Source organism: Cervus elaphus, chromosome 27 (genome assembly GCF_910594005.1).
Source record: "Cervus elaphus chromosome 27, mCerEla1.1, whole genome shotgun sequence".
NCBI classification, from domain to species: Eukaryota; Metazoa; Chordata; class Mammalia; order Artiodactyla; family Cervidae; genus Cervus; species Cervus elaphus.
In genome coordinates, this window is record NC_057841.1 from 30,615,527 (window position 1) to 30,639,583 (window position 24,057).

A 24,057-nucleotide genomic window follows, 5' to 3' on the forward strand; every position below is an offset into this window, starting at 1 on the left:
ACATTAGTAATGATGGGATTTGCCATTAACTTAATAATTTTTACTCTTCTCCACGGGCATTTTCCTCTTCTCTCATCAAATTGCTTTCATAATATCCAAGATAGCCCACATAATTAACATGGTGCATATGTCTTACTGCTTTCATTTGCGATAACAGTATGTTAACAAATCTGAGGTCTGTTCTATCAACATTTATGTGTGCATTAAAAAAAAATTCACCAAAAATTTTTCTAAGATAAAGGAGGCATAAAATGATTGAATTAGGACCTCTGACTCTTAGGTGACTTAATTTTCCATTCTTCCTCACCAATATCAGAAAACAAAACAGTAATGTAAATATTTTTAAAGCGCTAGTAAATCTTTCAGTATTCTTTAAAATAAATATTATATTCAGTGTAAGCTTTTTGCTTATTCCAGGTGTATCTTCTCAGTAATATGTCATAGGAAAAGTCTGAAGGCTTCAATCTACTTAAGTCTTATAGCAGTAGGGTGCTGCCTTATATGTCAGGTAAAGATGTTATGTATACAATTGCAAAGTTTTGATGAAGAGTCATTTTGAGGTATTCCTACCCTCACCTTAAATTTAACATTAAAATATGTAATTTTAAGTGCCTGTGTTTATTCCAACATAATATCCCCAAATATGTTTACCTCTAGACAAATTATGAAGATAAGTTTTATCTCAAAAGAGAGTATCAGGAAAGCTATGTAAGAAAATTAGATACTACAAAGAACATTTTGGAAGCTTCATTTATGGTATTTGCTACTGAAAACTCTATGATATTATAGTACTCTCCCACTTAAGTTCTATTAGGTTTCCTTCATTAACAGGGAAAGGCCAAAGCAACTGAATCTTAGAATATATATAAGTGATAAAATATGTGCAAACTCTCACATACTCCGTAATAAACATAAAAACTTCACCCCTTAAAATGTGCTTCACAATTATTGATGATATATTCACAATAATTCTGAGTTAAGTTGATATCAGAATATCAGATCATTTATCCTGCTGAATATTTAATTATGTAACATCTGCAATTTGAAAAAAATGTTTTATTTCTAAAATTACTGCTGATTTGCCTGACTTCAAATTTAAATTCATATTATAAATGTGTATTGAGTAGAGCACACATTTGTTTTTCAAATAATATTAATTTTCTCAACTTTCAGAAGCATTTTTTCTAAAGACCATACTGTGATCTTTTCGCCTTATTTTAAGTTTACTGCATGTGCATGTATCTCAAGCAGCCAAGATGATTTTCCTGAAATTTACAAGTCAATTTTCAATACACAAGTGGGAAAATCTCACGCTAGACCATGATTCATATTATAAATGTAAGCTTCTGAACTTGCAATCATATTAAATGTATAAAGAATGAATAAAATCATTTTTTAAAATTTTTGTACAATTTTGAATTTTATAGTTAAAGCCAACCACGCCTGGCTCCTAGAGCACTGCACATCACATCAATTTGCCTTTACCTTGGATTGTTGGTGCAGTATTTTTGCATCTATGGGATCCACTTTTTAGTTCAGTAGTTTGAACTATATATAAACTATAAAATCTGTAAAGTTTTTATAGAATAAATATTCAGCTGTGAAAACTAGTTAAATAAAATGAATATTTCTTAACACACACATACACACACATATATGGTAGTTTAGTTGCTAAGTCATGTCTGACTTGCGAAAACCCATGGACTGTAGCCTGCCAGGCTCTTCTGTCCGTGGGATTTTCCAGGCAAGAAAACTGGAGTGGATTGCTATTTCCTTCTCCAGGGGATCTTCCAGACACAGGGATCAGACTCATGCCTCCTGTGGCTCCTGCATTGCAGGATTCTTTATCAACTGAGCAGGCCTTTTCTAAATATCCATGCCCAGATCAACACAATATTGGATTAGCAAGGCTATTTTGGTGCTATCTGCGCCCGTTTTCTTTGCGTTCACCATATTTTCCCATTCCTGTTACAGCATTTGAAAACTGTGATAACCACAGCTATTTTTGAAGTTACTTAGGGAAAAATAATTTTAAGATTTTCTCTATCTTATTAGCATGTGACTTTCTACAAAAGCAACAGTTTTGTCATGAAACAGCTGAAGCACTATGTAATGATCTATAATGAAAAGTGGTCATCTCCATCAAAGGATGAGCAGTTTAAGATTTTAATAACAATTAGAAGTTTATAACTAAATATTGAATGATAAACAACATCATTTAACATGATACATTTAATCTTATAGCTGTCATCTAATTTAAATGATATCTAATATCATTAGATATTGTTGAAATTATTCCATTTGGTCATTAGGATTTCCACTCAAGTACTTCAGTTTATTTCTAGTTCACTACCTTGAAACCTTGTCCTTCAAAGAGGTCATATGAACTCTGGTTAAATTTAACTGGAACTAAAAGCAGTCGTTATTGTTAAGTATTTCTTACATTTTGTTAAGCATTTGTCCTAGCCTAGTTCAGTTCGTTTTACCGGGTGTGTTAGTTTGCTAGGGCTGACACAACAAAGTACCGAGGACTTGTTGGCTTAACAACAGAAATTTATTTCTTCAAAGTTCAGAGGGCTACCCATCCAAAATCAAGGCATCAGTAATGGGTTTTTTTTTTTTTCCCCCAGATGGCCTCTCTCTTTGACATGTAGACAGCCAACTTCTTCGATGTCTTTAGATGGATTTCTTGTGTGCTTGTTATAGTTCTTAGCTAGATTTGAGGCCATGCACTATAAATAAATGGACAAGCAGAAACCAAAAGAATCTTATTTGCTTCTATTTATTTATTCAAAGCGATTGTAAGCTTCTTAAAGGCAGAACTCAGTCTCACTCATCTTTGTATTGAACATATTCACTAGTGTGGTGCTTTAGTAAGTGAGATACCATCAGACTCTGATAAATTAAACTAAGTGCACAAGGCAGCCATGTTATCCAAAATACTTAATCAAACATTCTGAACAACCAATGTAAGGATTTTTTGAGTATCTAAGGATTGATTCAAATCAAGTCAGTCCTTAGTGCAGGAATTCTCCTCTCCCATACAACTAAGGTGAAACATTGTAATTATGTGAATACTTTCATTTCCTGGGGAAAGCAGCTGCAATTTCTTCAGAAAAAGTTACATATCTCCATCACAAAAATAAAAGGTTACCATAAATTTTGCAATGGTTATCTAAAGATTTTCCTAAAGAAATAACTTGCAGTCAAAATTCTAACTCTTTTAGCTCAAATATGCAGCATTCATATATCAAACAGAAGGGTGTTTGTATTAGTCTGCTTGGGCTAATAACACAATACCACAGACTGGATAGCTTAAACACTTAAACTTGTCTCTCACATTTCTGGAGGCTGAGAAGTATAAGATCAAGGCACTGGCAGGACTGTTTGCATTCTGATGCCTCTTCCCTTGGTTTGTTGTTTAGTTGCTGTTCAGTCTGGAAGTAACGAACATTTGACTCTTTGCTATCCCATGAACTGCAGCACTCCAGGCTCCCCTGTGCTTCACCATCTCCCAGAGCTTGCTCAAACTCATGTTCACTGAGCCAGTGATGCCATCCAACCATCTCATCCTCTTTCTCCTCCTTCTCCTTTTGCCCTCAATCTTTCCCAGCATCAGGGTCTTTTCCATTGAGTTGGCTCTTTGCATAAAGTGACCAAAGCATTGGAGCTTCAGGTTCAGCATCAGTCCTACCAGTGAATATGCAGGGTTGATCTCCTTTAGGATTGACTGGTTGGATCTCCTTGTTGTTCAAGGGGCTCTCAGGAGTCTTATTCAGCACCACAATTTGAAAGTATCTTTGGTGCTCAGCCTTTTTATGGTCCAACTCTCACATCCGTACATGACTATTGGAAAAACCATAGCTTTGACTCTATGGACTTTTGTTGGCAAAGGGATGTTTCTGCTTTTAAAAATGCTAAGTTTGTCAAAGCTTTTCATCCAAGGAGCAGGTGTCTTTTATTTTCATGGCGGCAGTCACTGTCCACAGTGATTTTGAAGCTCTAAAAAATACATTATGTCACTGTTTCCACTTTTTCCCATCTATTTGACATGACATGATGGGACCTGATGCCATGATCTTAGCTTTTTGAATGTTGAGTTTTAAGCCAGCTCTTTTGCTCTCCTCTTTCACTTTCATCAAGAGGCTCTTTAGTTCCTCTTCACTTTCCGCCATTCAGATGGTAGCATCTGCACATCTGAGGTTGTTGATATTTCTCCTGGCAATCTTGATTCCAGCTTATGCTTCTTCCAGCCTGGCATTTCACATGATGTACTCTGCATATAAGTTAAATAAGCAGGGTGACAATATATAGCCTTGATGGACTCCTTTCTCAATCTGAAACCAGTCAGTTGTTCCATGTCCAGTTCTAACTTCTTGATCTGCATATAGATTTCTCAGGAGACAGGTAGGTCATCTGGTACTCCATCTCTTGAAGAAATTTCCACAGTTTGTTGTGATCCATACAGTCAAAGGCTTTAGCATAGTCAATGAAGCAGATGTTTTTCTGGAATTCCCTTGCTTTCTCTGTGATCCAGCGAACATTGGCAATTTGATCTCTGGTCTCCTTTCTTTTCAAAATCCAGCTTGTACACCTGGAGGTTCTCATTTCATGTACTGTTGAAGCTTAGCTTGACGAATTTTGAGTATAACTACTAGCTTATGAAATGAGCACAATTGTGTTGTAATTTGAACATTCTTTGACACTGCCCTTCTTAGGGACTGGAATGAAAACTGACCTTTTCCAGTCCTGTGACCACTTTGAGTTTTCCAAATTTGCTGGCATATTGAATGTAGCACCTAAACAGCATCATCTTTTAGGATTTTAAATACCTCAGCTGGAATTCCATCACCTCCCATAGCTTTGCTTGTATCTTAGTTTGTAGGTGGCAGCCGATTTTGTGTGCTCACATGACCTCTTTGTGTGTGCACAGAAAGAGAAAAAAATGCTACCTGATATTTCTTCTTTTAAAAACAATAGTCCTACCAGATCAGGGCCCCACCCTATGATCTCATTTAATCTTAATTACTCCCTCAGAGATCCCGTATCCAAACACCACACTCTAAGAGTTAGTGCTTCACCATGTGAATTTCCAGAGAAGGAAATGGCAACCCAGTCCAGTGTTCTTGCCTGGAGAATCCCAGGGACAGAGGAGCCTGGTGGGCTGTCGTCTATGGGGTCACACAGAGTCAGACACGACTGAAGTGACTTAGCAGCAGCAGCAGCAGCATGTGAATTTCAGTGGAGACACAAACATTCAGTTCCAGAATTCATGTCTTTCTTCATGTAATCAAAATATATCCATTAAATTCCAACAGCCCCCAAAATCTTAACTCATTCAATTGACTCATTTCATTGACTTATTCCAAAATCTAAAGTTTGAAAGAGTCATATCCTAAATCAGTTCTATATCAGAGGGTGATAAGAGAGGGATGATTCTTCCTGAGGCAAAATTCATCTTCACCTGCAAATCTGTGAAACCACACATTTTGTGCTTCAAACATTACTATGGTAGGAGAGACATAGGATACATATTTGTGTTCCTAAAGTGAGAAATCAGAAAGGAAGAAAGGGATGACAGGTTCCAGCAGGTCCAAGACCTAGAAGGCAAATTCCATTAGATCTGAAGTGTTGAGTATAATCCTCCTTGGCGTCATGCCCTGCCTTCTAGACCCACTGGAACTGCAGCCCCACCTTCCAGAGACACTAGAGGTTGAAACTGAGTTGGTGTTCCTGATAATTTCTGAACACCTTTGGGATCATTCTTCCCGTTTCTTGAAGAATAGCATGTGTTGGCAGACAGATAACTCTATGGCTCTGTGGTGCAAAATCCAAGAATCTGACACTCTTTATTTTGTACAGTAACCATCTCCTTCAGTTCAAACTGGCTGAGTGTCCGTTCATATAATCACATAATCTCATTTTCTAGTGACAGTCCAGCCACATCTTTGGGATTATTCCAGAACATTTTTTGTTATCTTTTAAAATATGGACAGACTGAGCATTTCCCAAATCCTCAAGTTCTGGTTCCTTTTCGTTTAACAATTCTGTGCTCCATTTATCTCCACTCTTGAATTTCCATGTAAGTAGGCAGGAAGATCCAAGTGACACCTTCAATATTTTGCTTAGAAATCTTAGCTAATATTAAATTTCATGACTAAAAAGTTATGTCTTTTGTAAAAACACTAGAAAACAATTCAGCCAATGTTTTTGCCATTGGAAAATAAAGACTACGTTTTTTCTTGTTTCCAGTTATCTTTTCCTGATTTCCATTTGAGACTTCACCAGAATATCCATTAATATCTGTATTTATACCACCATTTTGTTCATGATTATTTATATAATCCTCTAAGAAGATGGAGGCTTTCTCCCCAGCTCTCTTTCTAAAATTCCTGAGCCCTTACCAGAATCACTTTTAACATTCATTTTTCTACTACAGCCCCTTCACTAAGATATGGACTTTTTCTAGCAAGTACTTTTAAACTCCTTTCAACATCTAACCATTACCTAGTTTCAGAGTTGCTTACATATTTTGGGGCGTTTGTTATAGCAACACCCCCCTTTCAGTACCAAAATTCATACTAGTTTGCTAGGGCTGCCATGATAAAACATCACAGACCAGGTTGCTTAAGAGTATTTTATTTCTCACAGTTCTGGAAGCTGAGGAGTCCATGATTAAGTTGCCAGCAAGATAGGTTTCATTTTAAGATTACTTCTCTTTGTGTTTAAGCAGCTGCCATCTCTCTATCATGTGATGTTTTCTTTGTGAACACACAGAGAGAGAAAGAGAGAAGCTGCTTCTTCTTATAAGGACATTAATCCTACTATCTCATTTAACCTTAACTATTTCCTTAGAGAATCCATCTCCAAATGTAGTTAAACTGGGAGTTAGTTCTTTAATATATGCGCTACATGAAATGCAAAACATTTGGTCTTTAACAGTGTTTCAACAGAAAAGAGGGCCACAAAAAAAGTGAGTATCCAAGATAATAAAAGCAAAGGGTAATACACTTCATCAGAAGACAGGAGATTCTGCTTCCTTAGCTACCAAAAATGAGAAACATGCCCTTATAATTAACTTATTTATAAATTGAACTCCTTGCATAATTCAACCACAGGAAATCTAATTCATTAGTTAGCTTAAAATATTTAGGTAATATATTTCAGTTCTATGAACTTGGTGAACACATCAGGATACAATTGTTATCATTAGAAGCATTTTTTAAGTGTTAATAAATTGTTCAACTTGATCTCTACAACACAAAAAGAAAAGAAGATTCCATCATTCTCTAGAGAAACAATGCTATATAAAATAGCAAATCCAGAAAAATCAGTTACTTTGCCTGGTCCTTAGGCAGTCATGCCCACCATGAATATTCTGTTATTGATTTCATGACCATGGAGAAGTTAACCAAGAAAGAGGACATTAAGCCATTTTGTTTTTTTCATTTCACCACACATATAATTAGTTAAAGAGCATATTGGAAGAGCAGTTTTGTGCAAGGGCCTCTGAAGACTTCATTCAATTCTAATCTTTCATATATATATATATATATATAGATATAGAGATATATCTGAAATGATAAGGAAAAATTCCTTAGTAATCAACATGTTTATGAACTACAAATCACAAAATACAAAAGTATGAGAGAGATAATAAAGATCACTTTGTTATAACTTATTATTTCACAACTTAAGAAATATGAGGCTCAAGCAGATTATGAGGTTTATTTAAGGTCACAAACATAATTAGTGAAAAGTTGGATAAAATCTCTGTTGTACTGTTTTCTAGTGATTTTTTAAAAATATGTTCTGCTGTTTTTTTATTTTCCAGTATTTAGAATATAGTTAGAGATGACAGAGAATGGGCTGTACTTTCAAAAAATCTTTCTGTGGAATTTGAAATCTCGGTTTGAAACTTTGAAGACAGAAAATGTCATCTCTATATAATTAAGCGAGAAGAGAAAGAAGTCTTGACATGTTGGTTACCTGGGACAGAGCACTGGATGTATGTGTTTGCAGTTATAGCATCAAATAAAATGTTAGCAAAGACAAGAGGAAATAATCTATTTTAGGGAGCTGGCACTTTGAACACTGACTGAGTCTCAAAGGTTATTTCTTTCATCAGAATAGGCTATACCTATATATAGACAATAAATCCTATTTCTATTTCAGCACTATACATAGTACTAAAATCTTTTTTTTTCCTCCTGGTGTCTATGAAAAATTCTCCTCACTATACTAATGAGAAAATTGCTATGTGAAATACTAAAGTGATACCTCTATATAAGTTATCATAAGCAATATACTTATGCTTATTAACTATTTATATGTGTTTAATTGACTAATGAAATGTATACCAGTAGATGAATTCTGACACTACATTTTATAAATTTAATAACAAATCTCATTCCTCTTATATTTTGTGAAAAGAAGCAAATCATTATCTAGAAACACCAAATCAACAATTCCTATTTTTTTCTGAAGATGTTCAAAATTGGAAAATGTCTTTTTTTTTTAATAGAAATTATTTACTGAATGTGTCAAGCGGTGATATACCAGCTTGAAAGAAAATGAGAGCATTATTGACAGACATAAAATCCAGATAGCTCTAAAAGAAAAAATATATATATAGTCAAATATATTGGGAAAAATATATATGCATTGTGATCTGAAACAAACATGCTAGAAGAGCCCCTGGATATTAGCCAATTGAGGATGTGTTTCTGATGATGATATGCTGGGCCAGCAGATGATACCAACAAATAATTCAAATTTAAAATTATGAAAAAAATATTAAATTAATTTAAAAAATTATTTTGTTAAAAGTGTCTGGCTGAAAATGTACATGACATTTACATGCATACATTAAGCACACTAATTTGAGTTTAATGACTTGAAAACTGGATGAGAGGTCATCTTATATCAGATTTTAAACATCTAACGTTGTGCCCATGGGTTTCCCAGCTGGACCTAGTGGTAAAGAACTGACCTGCCAATGAAGGAGACATAAGAGATGTGAGTTCAATCCCTGGGTGGATAAGATCTCCTGGAGGAGGGCGTAGCAATATTCTTGGCAATATTCATGGCAATATTCCACTCCAATATTCTTGCCTGGAGAATCCCATGGACAGAGGTGCCTGGTGGGCCATGGTCCACAGGGTGGCAAAGAGCGGACACTGAAGAGACTCAGCACGCATGCACTCACGTGCCCACGTGAGACAGTCAGTATAATAGAAAACTAAGATCCAGAGGAAACTGGGAAAACAGAGCTGTGATATATTAAACGAATGGGAAAACGGTCTTTATTTTTTTATCTCTGCCATCTGAAATAAAATTGAAAGGCAAAAAAGCAATCAAGTGGCACAGAAATCACAAAGAGCTTATTCCAAAGAATAAAATAGCTGTTATTGTTTTGAATATTAACATGAATTTTTAATAAAATCTAAGGATTATAGAATTTCAATTATTTGGGTTATCATAATATGTGAGTTAGGGATGCAATCTTTAGCTCAGAATAAAATTTGTACTTCATTACATAAATGAGTATTATGTGAGATAATTTATCCTTAAAATTAAATATACATGATATGTGTGTGTTTTGAGGGTGTATGTGTTGCATTTTAATAGAACCCTCTTCTAAATGTTAAAATCAGCTTGATACCAACTTATCTTTATAAAATCCAGTGAAAATATCAGTATTAACAATTCAAAGATGATTCCCTGTCTAGAATCCTCTAGAAACAGCATGTTGCTGAGGAATTGTGTGCACCTTGTAGATCTTAATAAAGAACCTCAGAAGATTAATTCCAATCATAGTGCAAACTGAATAACTCTTCTGTTATTTTCTTCAGTTCTCTGAATTTAAAATGCACTTAAAGCAACAAATCAGTCATTCTGAGAAGTCGAAATTCAATAAAATTAGTCATAGTTTCATATAAGCCATTGATAATTTACACTCATTTATCATTATCATTTTTGACTCATTGACACTTAGAAAAAATTAATCAGAGAGAAGAACATCTGAGAAATAAAAGTCTGTTTGAACATGAGGCTGAACTATATCTGAGAATGTGATTCAGGGTTTTCTGGAACCTATTTTTCTCCCCACCTTGTTACTTGTTATGCTTTTTGCAAGAATAACAATCCCTGTCTCATTTTCTCTTGGGGGCTTGTATTTTCTCCAGCTCATCTATTTGTTTCCACTGCGTGTGTGTGTGCATGCTAAGTCGTTTCAGTCACGTCCAACTCTTTGTGATTTTATGGGCTATAGCCTGCCAGGTTCCTTGGCCCACGGGATTCTCCAAGCAAGAATACTGGTGTGGGTTGCCATGCTTTCTTCCAGGGGATCTTCCTGATCCAAGGATCAAACCTGTGTCTTGTGCATCTCCTGCATGGGCAGAGGAATTCTTTACCACTAGTGCCACGTGGGAAGCCCTTGTTTTCACTGCGAACCTCTATGTCTTTACCTGACTCCAACTCTCTGTTCATAGTTGACTAGTTCAAGAACAGATTCAAGTCCAGCAGAAATTTTTCTTTAGAGTTCTCAGAATTTTCAGGCTTTGTGGTGATAGATATCACAAGATGAAGAACTGGAGATGTGCGAGTATCCGTGTCCTACTTAAGGGAAATAAGCTTGAAGAGAGACAAAGAATAAGTATACAAGTGGAGAGAAGCGTAATTGAAAAACTAAGATGGAGACTTGATGGCATCCCAGTTCCTGATACGGTGTGGTTTTCATTTGTTTGCTTACTTTTCAGTTTTATATCTATTGATGCTGGGAAAGACTGAGGTCAGGAGGAGAATGGGGTGACAGAGGATGACATAGTTGGATGGCATCATTGACTCAATGGACATGAGTTTGAGCAAACTCTGGGAGATAGTGAAGGACAGGGAAGCCTGGCGTGCTGCAGTCCACGGGGTTGCAAAGTGTTGACCACGACTGAGGAGCTGAACCACAACAATAACAACAAATATATACATATATATATATAATTTTCCTTTGATCATTTGGTCAGTTTGTCTTTGGAATTTCATGTTTGTTTGCTTTTTTCTGTATGAGTTCAAGTTCAAATTCTGTACCTTCTAACCTGAATAGTCATGAACAATGGAATTGGCCTTGACAGGATTTTGTTTATAAATATTTTAGCAGGATGGATTACAAAAACAAAGGCGTGCTGAATAATTCATCTAGATAATTGTATACAGGTATTTCATTAATAATTCTATGCAGTTATCCTATATTGTCTTCATAGTGGTCAAATTATGGCTGGGATGCTCCTCTCTCAGATAGCTTTCTGCCTCACAAGAAACACCTTCTCAGTTTCCAATGCTGGTTTCTCCACTTCTCCTTGAACTCTAAAATTTTCAGGAATCTGGCATTCAGTCTTGGAGTCTCTATTCTTTGCCATCTTTACTCACTTATCAGTGATCTCAGGGATTTAAATATTATCTATGCTATCCATCCAAAATTTAATTCCATAGCTCAAGTCAGGCATATTCTCTGCATGAAAGACATGTACATCATATGGTTTACTGGACATCCTCACTGGGGATGTCTAGAAGTCAACTCAAATTTAAAATTCAGATGTAGTCTCAGCATCCTCATGTACTTTTCCTAATGTACTTTTCCTGCAGTCTTCATCTCAATAAATGCCACTGCACTCTCCAAGTTACACAAGAAAAAAAAAAGAGCGAGACTTGAAATGGTTTTTGAAATTAAAATAATACACACATTTATTATTTTCTGTACAAGAGCAATTTCTATTTATTCTAAATAAAATATTAATTCAAAATATGGTCATCAGAATTTAATTAGCCACCTCTTTGGTCAAAATGCTGGTCATCTCTTGCAACTTTTGTAACAACCCCCGACGTGTCACCCTGCTTTGACCTCCTGCAAATGAATTATTTCAATAGCTTCAGAATGACTTTTCACTCTATATGACAGGAGAAGAGATACTTTATAAAGAATCTTTCATTGCTCCATTCAGATCCACCAGTAGCATTCAATCTCTTTCTAAATAAAAGCCTACATCCTCACAATGACTTTGGAAATCTAAATTAATCCGCATGAGGGGTAACTCTGATTTCTTATCCTACAATTCTCTTCAGCTCTCTAACCAAACCAGACATGCCTTATTCCTCTCCTTGCATTTTAATAGAAACCTGTTCTAAAACTCAAAACAGGCTTAATACCATCTTCTCTTTATCAAAATCTAGTCACATATGCCTTCTTTCTGTCCTTTGAACACAGCAAATATGAGTTCACTTAGTGACCTGGAATTTTCTGTCTCTTCAGTCTGGAAGGGACAAAAATATTTGTAAGATTTAGTCAATTAATTAATTATTATATTTTTCTCTTAATGTAACATGCTATATTTTTTCTTATCCTTGATATTTTATAATTCTTTTTTAAAGATTGCCTTATTCTATTTAAAAATCCTTTATTTAGTCATCTGCATTTTTATCATTATAAATCATTGTGTATTGACAAGCAGAATTTAGGACAATTCAGCACCACCAAATCAGCCTTGCAACAAATATGAAGGGACTTACAGATCCAGCAAACACAAAAGAAAGGAAAGACCTACAAAAACAAGCCCAAAACAATCAAGAAAATGCCAGTAGGAACATAGATGTCAATAATTACTTTAAAAGTAAATGGATTAAATGCACCAACCAAAAGATACAGACTGACTGAATGGATACAAAAATAAGACCCATATAAATGCTGCCTACAAGAGACCCACTTCAGACCTAGAGACACATATGCTGAAAGTAAAAGGATGGAAGAAGATATGCCATGTGAATGGAAACCAAAAGAAAACCAGAGTGGCAATCCTTATTTCAGATAAAATAGACTTTAAAATAAAGACTATTATAAGAGACAAAGAAGGGCACTACATAATGATCAAGGCATCAATCCAAGAAGAACACATAACAATTGTAAATATTTATGCACCCAACATAGGAGCACCTCAATCATAAGAAAAACACCAACAGGCATGAGAGGGGAAATCAACAGTAACACAATAATAGAAGGGAACTTTAATACCCCATCTACACCAACGGACAGATCATCAAAACAGATAATCAATAAGGAAATACAAACCTTAAATGAAACATTAGACCTAATGGAACTAATTGATTTCTTCAGGACTTTCCACCCAAATGCAGACAAATACACTTTATTCTCAAGTGCAGATGGAACATTTTCCAGGATAGACCACATCTTGGTCTACATATAAAGCCTCAGTAAATTTAAGAGAACTGAAATTGTATCAAGTATCTTCTCTTACCACAGCCTTATGAGTGAAAGTCACTCATTCATGTCCAACTCTTTGCGACCCCATGGACTGTAGTCCATGGGATTTTCCAGGCCAGAATACTGCAATGGGTAGCTTTTCCCTTCTCCAAGAGACTAGATATCAACTACAGGAAAAAAAAAAAAACAAAAACCAAACAGCAAAAAACAAACTCATGGAGATTGAACAATACATTACTAAATAACAAAGAGGTTACTGAAGAAATATTAAAGGAAATCAAAAGATTCCTAGAAACAAATGACAATGAAAACACGATGATCCAACACCTTCACCACCACCCAACACATTCAGCACAAGCAGTTCAAAGAGGGAAGATTATAGTGACACAATCATACCTCAAGAAACAAGAAGAGCATCAAGTAGACAACCTAACTCAGCATCTATAGCAGCTGGAAAAAGAACAAAAAAACCTCAGAGTCAGCAGAAGGAAATAAATCATAAAGATCAGAACAGAAATAAATGAGAAAGAAATGAAGAAAACAATAGTAAAGATTGATAAAACTAAAAGCTAGTTCTTTGAGAAGATAAACAAAATTGACAAACCACTAGCCAGACTCATCAAGAAAAAAAAGGGAGAAAAATCAAATGAACGAAATTAGAAATGAAAAAAGAAAGGTTACAACACACAACACAGAAATTCAAAGGATCATAAGGGAGTATTATGAGAAATTATATAACTAATAAAAGAGACAACCTAGAGGAAATGGACAGATTCTTAGAACAGTTCAACCTCCCAAGACTGAACCAGGAAGAAATAGGAATTATGAACAGCCCAATTACAAACACTGAAATCAAAACAGTGAGCAAAAGTCTCCCCCCAAACAAAAGCTCGGGGCCAGATAATTTCACAGAGCAGTTCTATCAAGCATTTAGAGAAGAGCTAATGCCTATTTTTATGAAACTCTTCCAAAAAATTGCAGAGGAAAGAATACTTCCAAACTCAATCTACAAGGCCACAATCACCCTGATACCAAAACCAGGCAAAGAAAACATGAAAAAAGAAAATTACAGGCCAATATCACTGAATATAGATGCAAAATCCTCAACAAAATTCTATCAAATGGAATTCAACAACACATTATAAAGCTCATACACCATGATCAAGAAACTGCAGTACATGTATAAAATGAAATACTATTCAGCCATAAAAAGGGACACATTTCAGTCAGTTCTAATGAGGTGTATGAACCTAGAAGCTACTCTACAGAGTGAAGTAAGTCAGAAAGAGAAATAAATATCGTATACTGAAGCATATATATGAAATCTAAAAAGATGGCACTGATGAATTTATTTTCAGGGTGGCAATGGAGAAACAGACATAGAGAACAGGCCAATGGACATGGGGGGAGGGGATGAGGGAGAAAGTGAGATATATGGAGAGAGTAACATGGACATTTACAATATCATATGCAAAACAGATAGTCAATGGGAATTTGCTGTATGCCTCAGGAAATGCAAACAAGGGCTCTGTGATAGGCTGAAGGGTGGGCTGGGGAGGGTGATGGGAGGGAGGTTCAGGAGGGAGGGGACATGGGTGTACCTATGGCTGATTCTTGTTGATGTATGACAGAAAAAATCTGTAAAGGAATTATCCTTCAATTAAAATATTTTTTAAAAAAAGAAAAAATCATCATGTATTAATAATATGTACATTTTTAATCTCCTATAATATTCAATGAATGTTTTACTTTTACTATTACATACAACTTTTTAATAGTTGATACATTAGATTGTAAGCTTTAGTTAAGCTATATAATTCAGTGCAGTAGGTACTAATTTTCCACTTCATAGGATCATAAGACTCAGGAAAATTCCCTCAGTTATTCAGTCATGCAACCAAATATTTAGGAAATATGACTTAAACACATATCCTGGGCTTTCTCATTGGACCAAAGTTCTATTCCACATATTATGAGTGGTGCAAAAGAGTCTGTCACCTCTTGATTTAAGTCCTTTCCCTTAAGTTCAACCTTTATAATGTGTACAAAATAATTACTTGATTTCTCTAATCCTTAATCTTTTTATATATGCAAAATGATGATTTAATTTATGTGAGCCCAACATTATTTCAGTGGTGAACTTGGTACATATGAAAGTATATGATTCCCAATGCATGCCTACTGAATTGCATATATTAGTCTTTCATATTTCATAGAAAACTTTATAAAACTATAATTAAAACCTTATAATTCACCAGATATTTTGAATTTAAGAAAGAACTGATTTTTCTCCTTGACTATTTATATGTTTGAAGGCAAGATTCTTGTCTTCATTTGTCTTTGATGCAAGTTACTGCTCTTTAATACAAACTACACAGACAATATGGATAATCTCTACCCCATCACCACCCAAAATGTAGTCAATGCAATCTGGTTTTACTATTTTAAGATGTGATAAAAGTTAGCAACAATCGAAAACATAACAAATTTATCATTTAAGTTAGCTGAATTTGGAGATGATATGTTTTATTTTGGGGACTGTTAAATGATTAAATTGGAACATTGCTTATTCTAAAATAAATTATACTTTACTTATTTAATAAATATTCACCCTGGTCATTGGAGAAGGCAATGGCAACCCACTCTAGTACTCTTACTTGGAAAATCCCATGGACAGAGGAGCCTGGTAGGCTGCAGTCCATGGGGTCTCGAAGAGTCGGACACGACTGAGCGACTTCACTTTCACTTTTCACTTTCATGCATTGGAGAAGGAAACGGCAACCCACTCCAGTGTTCTTGCCTGGAGAATCCTAGGGATGGGGGAGCCTGGTAGGCTGCTGTCTCTTGGGTCGAACAGAGTCGGATACGGCTGAAGCGACTTAGCAGCAGCAGCAGCAGCAGCACCCTGATCATAACTGAGTATTTTTAATTTTATTAATAAAGCCAAATTTTCATAGTTTTAGGGTATTACAATATCCTATCCTGTTTGATTTATGATTTACTCTCTTAATTTTGTAACATAGGGAAGTGGAAGAAATATTACCCTCATTATATATATTAATAAACTATATCCCATATAAAGTAAGATATATCTCATGGGCAAATAACTAGTGCATCAACAGTCTAAATTGGAACAAGTTTATTTGGACTTTTAGTTTATTACATCTGAATATTATATGTATAGTATAAAAGTCACTAAGTATGTAAAAAGTTCTCTTCTGAAGCAAAACGTTAAGTTTACATTTTTATCTATTTTCCATAATAAATAATTGTAAAAATGATGTATACTCTTGCTGTAAAATATATTTTAAAGTTTCCTAAGTTAAGATAATGTTATTTTGAATATAATGGTCTTTGAATTGATAACATAATCAACTAGCAGCAGTATCAGTAAGTGGCTTATACACCAGACATTTTCGATATTTATATGGCTTTACTGGAGAACTTTAAAAGTGTTAGGAACTAAAATATTCATTGATGGCTTATTATAACTATTCTTTTGGACCCATATACTACTTATTCAAATACAGTGAAAAGAGATATATGGTAAAGAGCAGAAAGTAATCATAATTTCCTCTTTTAAGACATGATTAAAAGGGCAATTTGGAATGTAATAATTAATGTCACTGATAATTGCTATACCGTATGACATGCTGAGACATTCTGTGTCATTTAACAGGTTTGAATTTTCAAGGCAAACTTCTAAAAGTGGTTAATTCTTTCTAGGCAGTATGCCTACAATTTAGATAGCAGATTCATTATTTTGGATGCAATGGGTTGGACATAAAAGAATGTTAGATTTACACCAAGCAATACTCTGGGGATATTCTCCAAATCATTCAGTAAGCATTAGATTTTTAATAAGAATATTTTGATTAAAGTCACACTTTAACATATTCATAAGCTTAAAATTATAATAAGACAGAAACTACCTTAAGTAAGTGGTAAAATGTGGGTACAAATACACATATCTACTTACATCTTGGCAAAAAGTAAGTACCTATATACGCTGTTAGCTCAGCTGGAAAGAATCCACCTGCAATGTGGGAGACCCTGGATCAATTCCTGGGTCAGGCGGTTCCCTAGGTGAAGGGGTAGGCTACCCACTCTAGTATTCTTGGGTTTCCCTAGTGGCTCAGATGGTAAAGAATCTGCTTGCAATGCAGAAGACATGGGATGGGAAGATCCCCTGGAAGAGAATATGTCAACCCACTCCATATTCTTGCCTGGAGAATCCCCATGGACAGAGGAGCCTGGTGGGCTACAGTCCATGAGGTCACAAAGAGTTGGACATGACTAAGCACAGAACAAATACTTATATTCATTTATTAATGTATATATTACTTTTGAATATCAAGTAACTGATTTGAAAATAAACTTAGAGTCTAGTGAAGGATACCTATAAGTCAAAACTAAATGACATCATTCAGTAGACATAAATGTTATGATTGAGGTTATTATGGATGTAAAGATGGCAAGAGCAATTAGTAATAGGAAATCTAATTTTATGGGTTCAGAAAAGACTTCCTCAAAAAGGCAACATGTACATACTGACAGGTAAAGAATAAACACATATTAACCAGGTGGTGGCTCAGTGGTGAAGAAACTGCCTGTCAATGCAGGAGGCACAAAAGGTGTGGGTTTGATCCCTGGGTTAAGAAGTTCTCCTGGAGAAGGAAATGGCAACCCACTTTAGTATTCTTGCCTGGAAAATCCCATGGACAGAGGAGCCTAGTGGGCTATAGTCCACAAGGTCGCAAAAAGCTGGACATGACTTAGCTACTACACAACAGCAAAATAACAACAAACTAGGTAGAGATGGTACTGTCAATGAGGGAAAGTTCTCACTTATCCAAAGGCAGGAGAAAATAGGGCGTTTTGCAAGAACTTCATGTATATTTGTCTGATAATTCATTGGAGGATTGAGAGATCAAGGACTAGATCATGAAGGGCCTGGTGAAACTTGAGGAGATTGGACTTTATCCTGAAGGTAATAGAAATGATTGAAGGGATTTATTAGTAATTTATACACAGATTTGTCTCTTGGTATAGAAATTCTGACTGCAGTGTAGAAAATGAATTAAAGTGACTTTAGAAATAAAACGAAGTATTTATGAATTTATTGCTATGATCCAAAAATGTAATGAATCATAAAGCAAGGCAGGAGAGGTGTAAATGGGAAAAAGTAAATAGATTTGAAAGACAATGAGATATTTATCATAAATCTTATGAGAAAAGAAGATGTATTATTTTACTCTTGCTGCTAAAAATGAATTATCAGAAATGTAGTTGCTGAAAATAACTGGGTACACGCTCAGTCATGTCCAACTCTTTGTGACCCCATGGACTGCAACCTACCAGGCTACTCTGTCCATGGAATTTTCTAGGCACAGATACTGGAGTGGGTTACCATTTCCTACACCAGGGGGTTTTCCCCATCCAGGGATTGACCCTGCGTCTTCCTGCATCTCCTGCATTGGCAAGCAGATATTTTACCACTGCACCACCTGGGAAGCCCTAAATAACTATCACAAAACTCTTATTTTACATTCTGTACATTAGAGTCAACACAGGTCCTGCTGAACCTAAGGTTAAAAGGCAGCATTATGTTCTTTTCTGGACAGTTTAGGGGATAATCCATTTCCTTACTTTTTCTAGCTTATAGAGATAGTCTTGGCTCATGACCCCTTTCTTGAAGCTAGTTTTGTTGCAACATCTTGAACCAGCTTCCATAACCATATCTCCCTCTCTAACAATGACTAGGCTAGATTACTGGATTTTAAAGACTGGGTTTGATTGGGTTGACCCAAATAGTCTTGGAAAATCTTTTTCTTCCCAAGGTCCTTAACTTTATCACATCTGTATGGTCTTTTTTGTTACTTAAACTAACACATTCACATGTTCTGGAGATTGGGATATAGACATTTTCGAGGATTATTACTCTGCATGTCACAGAACAGGAAAGGTCAAAAGTGAAATATTCATTTCTGATCTAGAAAATTCAGAAGAGGAGAATGTAAAAATTTCATTCACTGAGATAGATAAGACAAATTATGAGCATTAGGCCATTATGACTAAAGTAATGGGGTTAAAAAACTAAAAAGAAGATACAGATTATGAGAGAGGAATATGCTGGTGAATGATAATTGTAATACTAGTAATTGGAAAAGGAAATATATGATTAAGGCCAGATTTGGACAAGAATATATGGAAATATAACCCTTAAAATGTATCCTCTCATATCCACACATATATGAATCATTATTTTTTGTAAAAAATCCTTTGAAAGTTTTGGACTGGGAGTCCCATAATACAGTTTTTTTTTTCCTTTTATGGAGGTAAAATTCACATAATATAAAATGAAAAGCATATGGTTCAGTGGCACTTAGTATAGTCGTGATGCTTAGCGAACAGCACTTTTAGCTAGTTCCAATTTTATCTGATTCAAAATATTTTTATAACTCTAACATAAAGCCCTGTACCCATCATGAAATTATTCTCCATTTCTTCCTACCCTCTGTGCTTAGTCATTCAGTCATGTCTGACTCTTTGTGATCCCATTCACTGTAGCCTGCCAGGCTCCTCTGTCCATGGGGATACTCCAGGCAAGAATACTGGAGTGGGTTGCCACCTTCCCAACCCAGGAATCAAACCTAGGTCTTTCTCATTGCACGTAGATTCTTTCGTGGACTGAGCCACAAGGAAGTCCAAGAATACTGGAGTGGGTAGCCTATCCCTTCTCCAGGGGATCTTCCTGACCCAGGAATCGAACCAGAGTCTCCTGCATTGCAAGTGGATTCTTTACCAGCTGAGCTACCAGGAAGCCCAGATAGCTTCCTACCCTCAATTTCTGATAATGTACTAATCACCTTCTTGTCTCCATATAAAATAATATACTTTTATACTTTGTGGTTATATTTTATTTTTATTTCTAAAGCTGAATGGATTAGGATAACAGATCTACATGAATAATGGTGGACCATAGTAAATTTTATAAATTTTATCCCAGAGCTAGTTATACATGACTCAGATGGTGACATCAACTCTATAACCAGATTCCAGAGATGTAATATATCACAGATTAGGAAACATGACTGGTTTGTAGCATATTTTCATAGGCAAGTTATAAAATGACAAGGGGGAATATTAGTCATTTACCTCTGTGCTATATGTATCAAAGTGAGATACTTTGCTGTATTTTAGAAAGATTAAAGAAATAAATCAAACAAATAAAATTTCTTTATTGGAAGAAAATAATTAGTCAACTGTACCAATCAGAAGCTCGATCAGTAAGTTAATATATGTGGCAAACAACTCTTTAAGAGTACAGAGTTTATGTTAGAAGTTATTTGCAACATATTTCATCAATGAATTTACAGTATGTACTTCATTATTTAAGGTGTGAAATTTATTTTCCCTTTCAATATTAAAAAACAAATCTTAGAAAATTTTAACATGAACTTCCCAGTACTTTATAATTTTTTTTTTCTCCCCTGTTTAGGCTCATGTTAAATATTTAGGATTCAAGATTTGGGGTTGTACAGGGAAGGTTGTATAGGTCATCAGATGTGAACAGATGACCCACTGGAAAAGTCCCTGATGCTGGTAAAGATTAAGGGCAGAAGGAGAAAAGGGCATTATAGGATGAGATGCCTGGATGGCATTACCAATTCAATAAACATGAACTTGGGCAAACTCCTGGAGACTGTGAGGGCCAGGGAGGCCTGGTGTCCTGCAGTCCATGGGGTCACAAAGAGTTGGACACGACCGGGTGACTGAACACAACAGGGAAGGCCAACTATCTAAATACAGAAGATTAAGAGGGTAATCTTTGAAAGTGAGTTCAAAGTTTAGCTTAAGCACCTTCAGTTTTTCTATGTTCCTCTGGACCCTGATTCCCTAACATTTTTTCTTATTTTTCCTGTAGAACTTTGCCCTTAGAAATGATCTCAGATTTATTCCTGTCAATGTCTTAAGAGTGCACAAATATTTAAGGGGAAATTAATAATAGTGTAATTTAAGTTAAAACATTAATCTAATTGGATAAATTTCTAATTTTCTATTGGTTCAGGGAAAATAGACATCTTGAAGGTCCCAGAAAAAAGTACCCAGGAAACCTACTAGACTAACATGATATCTTTCTTGATGGTGTAAATGAAATCTGACGGTGATCTATCTCAGTAGTTAATAAGTGACAAATAGAATATGCTCTTACTTGATTGTTGCATATCAGTACTTAACACTGGAGAAAAATAAACTATATTTTGAAGTTCATTGAACATTTATTGAATAAGTATTTTATGCAGAAAATAAGTTAAGGAAAATAACTTTCTAATGAGAGAAAGTATCTTAATTAAGTATTATATTTAAAGAACAATATAACAGGTATCTTAAACATAGTTCAAGAATATTACTGGAATTCACAAGAAGTAAATATATATGTATCACTGGGTTCTTGAGGAATGCTAAATAGAGTCCATGAGTAGAATCTGGAAGTGGAAAAATGTCAGTCTCTAAAACAGCAATAAACCCAATCAAAACTGTACAACACGGCCCTCAAACAAATTGTTGTCTACATTTTCTATATATTCAAAATAAAACTTACGTATGTGTTTATTATCAATGAAGCACAGCGACGAACTTTGAGAGCCACTGGAATCCAGGATCTATTGGTGGTTCAGTGGTTGATGTAACATCATGGAAAATTATATAACTGAAATGAAACAAATAGTATTAGGAAACTGGGAGGCAAGAAGATTTATATTGTTTCAATATAAACATGTTCCAAAGACTCCCGGCATTGTGCGTAATAGAAGCATTGCTACTTATCCTCATGTTGAGATAGGAACAGATGAAATTAACCAGGGACAGCACATTTGAAAATAAAAAACATGAAGAGATATTGTTTGGACACTACAGAGAAGCTTCATGTGAACTCACTAAACAATAAGTCAAACACAGAACTATTTCTTCTCTACTAGTTATTCTTATCTTCATCCATAGCTCACTATGGCCCACACAGGTCACTGAAATTTCTAACAGATTTTTTTTTTGTCAACTTCTTTGTAACAGAGAATCCTGCAAATACATTTGCTGAAGTCTCAGCATGTTCACAAGTCTAACTTTAATAAAAAATAATTATATGAAAAATAATGTCTGATATTTGCTGAGTGGATACACTGTATCACAGTCTTCAAGGCATTTAACCTAGGAAACTCCACTGAAACACTTACAGCAATACTATAAACAAAATGCTACTATTACCTTTATATCCTTTTGATAATTAAAGGAATTGAGGTTTGTAGATTTGAGATTTGTAGAATTCAATGAAAAAAACTCTTGTACTTCCAGGGCTACAACATTTTTGTGCCACACATAGATTCACCCCTTCCTCATCAGCTCAGCAACATCCTTTTTCATCAGACTCCAAAACATCTCCTTGGATTTAGCACTTCACCTAATCTTTCTTCACCTAATCTTTCTTCCCACACTCACCGATATTTCACAAAATTAAACAGCTCTCACAGCTTCTGAGCCTTGGTCTTCTAAACAGAAAAGTTTAAGCCCATGTGAAGAATGTACATTTTTAAAACTCACACGTTGTTTGACTGGGCCAGCCACAGAATCACCAGTATTCTTGCCTCTTCCCTGTCTCTAAAGTAAAATAAAGCACAGCAAAAAGCCTCCATGTATATCAGCGATGCAAACAGTGAGGTGCCAATTACAGTAAATACATATAAACTCTGGCCTTGCTAGGGAAAAAAGTATGTGATTTTTTGCCTAATCTGCAACACATACATCTAGACACCTCTGGGTAGGCATTAATAAGCATCTTATATAGGAAGAAAGTACTTATTGGAGCAAGTATCTATGAATATTTAGTTTTGCATTGATTGATATTTTTTAAAAATTTCATTTGCCAATAGAGTACTGTTTTGAAGTTTTAGAGAGCAAAAGACCTATTTATTTCTTAACTAAGAGCAAATATATCAGCATACTTACAGTTACCATTTTATTAGGTAAAACTCATTCAAGGGAGAATTAGATGAATCATACAGGATAAGCTCACATCTCAGTATAAACTTCTATAAGTAAAATCCATCAAGTGATATTGTAGAGAGAGAAAGTTGATTATAAGGAGAATGTTAACTAATATGTCAACAAATAAATGGTTCAAAACGTTTCAGAAATACAATCTACTATATAAATATTCACTGTTAATATACATTTTATTTAATATTATGTATTATAGGTACCATTTTCCAGCATTCATCTTTGAGTTTGCCATAAAATTCCAAAACAACTTGATTATTTTTGAAAAAAGCAAACTGTAGCCACAAATGGGGGGAAACAGTCAAGTCTGTTATTTACTGAACCATGGCTTTAAAATCTGAACAGACTTACTCTCAAATTTTTCAGAAGGCTTTGCTTTAGTTGCAAAACTGAACTGTCTCAATAAACAACAACAAAGCATCTGAATAGAAACTTCAATGTTCACTATTACACTTAAAATAAATTTAAAAGGGATATAACCTGGAATTTTCACAATGGATTGTTGTTGTTTGGTTGCTAAGTTGTGTCCAACTCTTTGCAAGCTCATGGACTGCAGCATGCCAGGCTCCTCTGTCCTCCACTATCTCCTGGAGTTTGCTCAAATTCATGTCCATTGAATAGGTCATACTATCTAACGATCTCATTCTCTGCCCGTCCCTTTTTCTTTTGCTTCAGTCTTTCCCAGCATCAAGGTCTTTTCTAAATATTCTATCACAAACTCTAGTATAACAATCGAT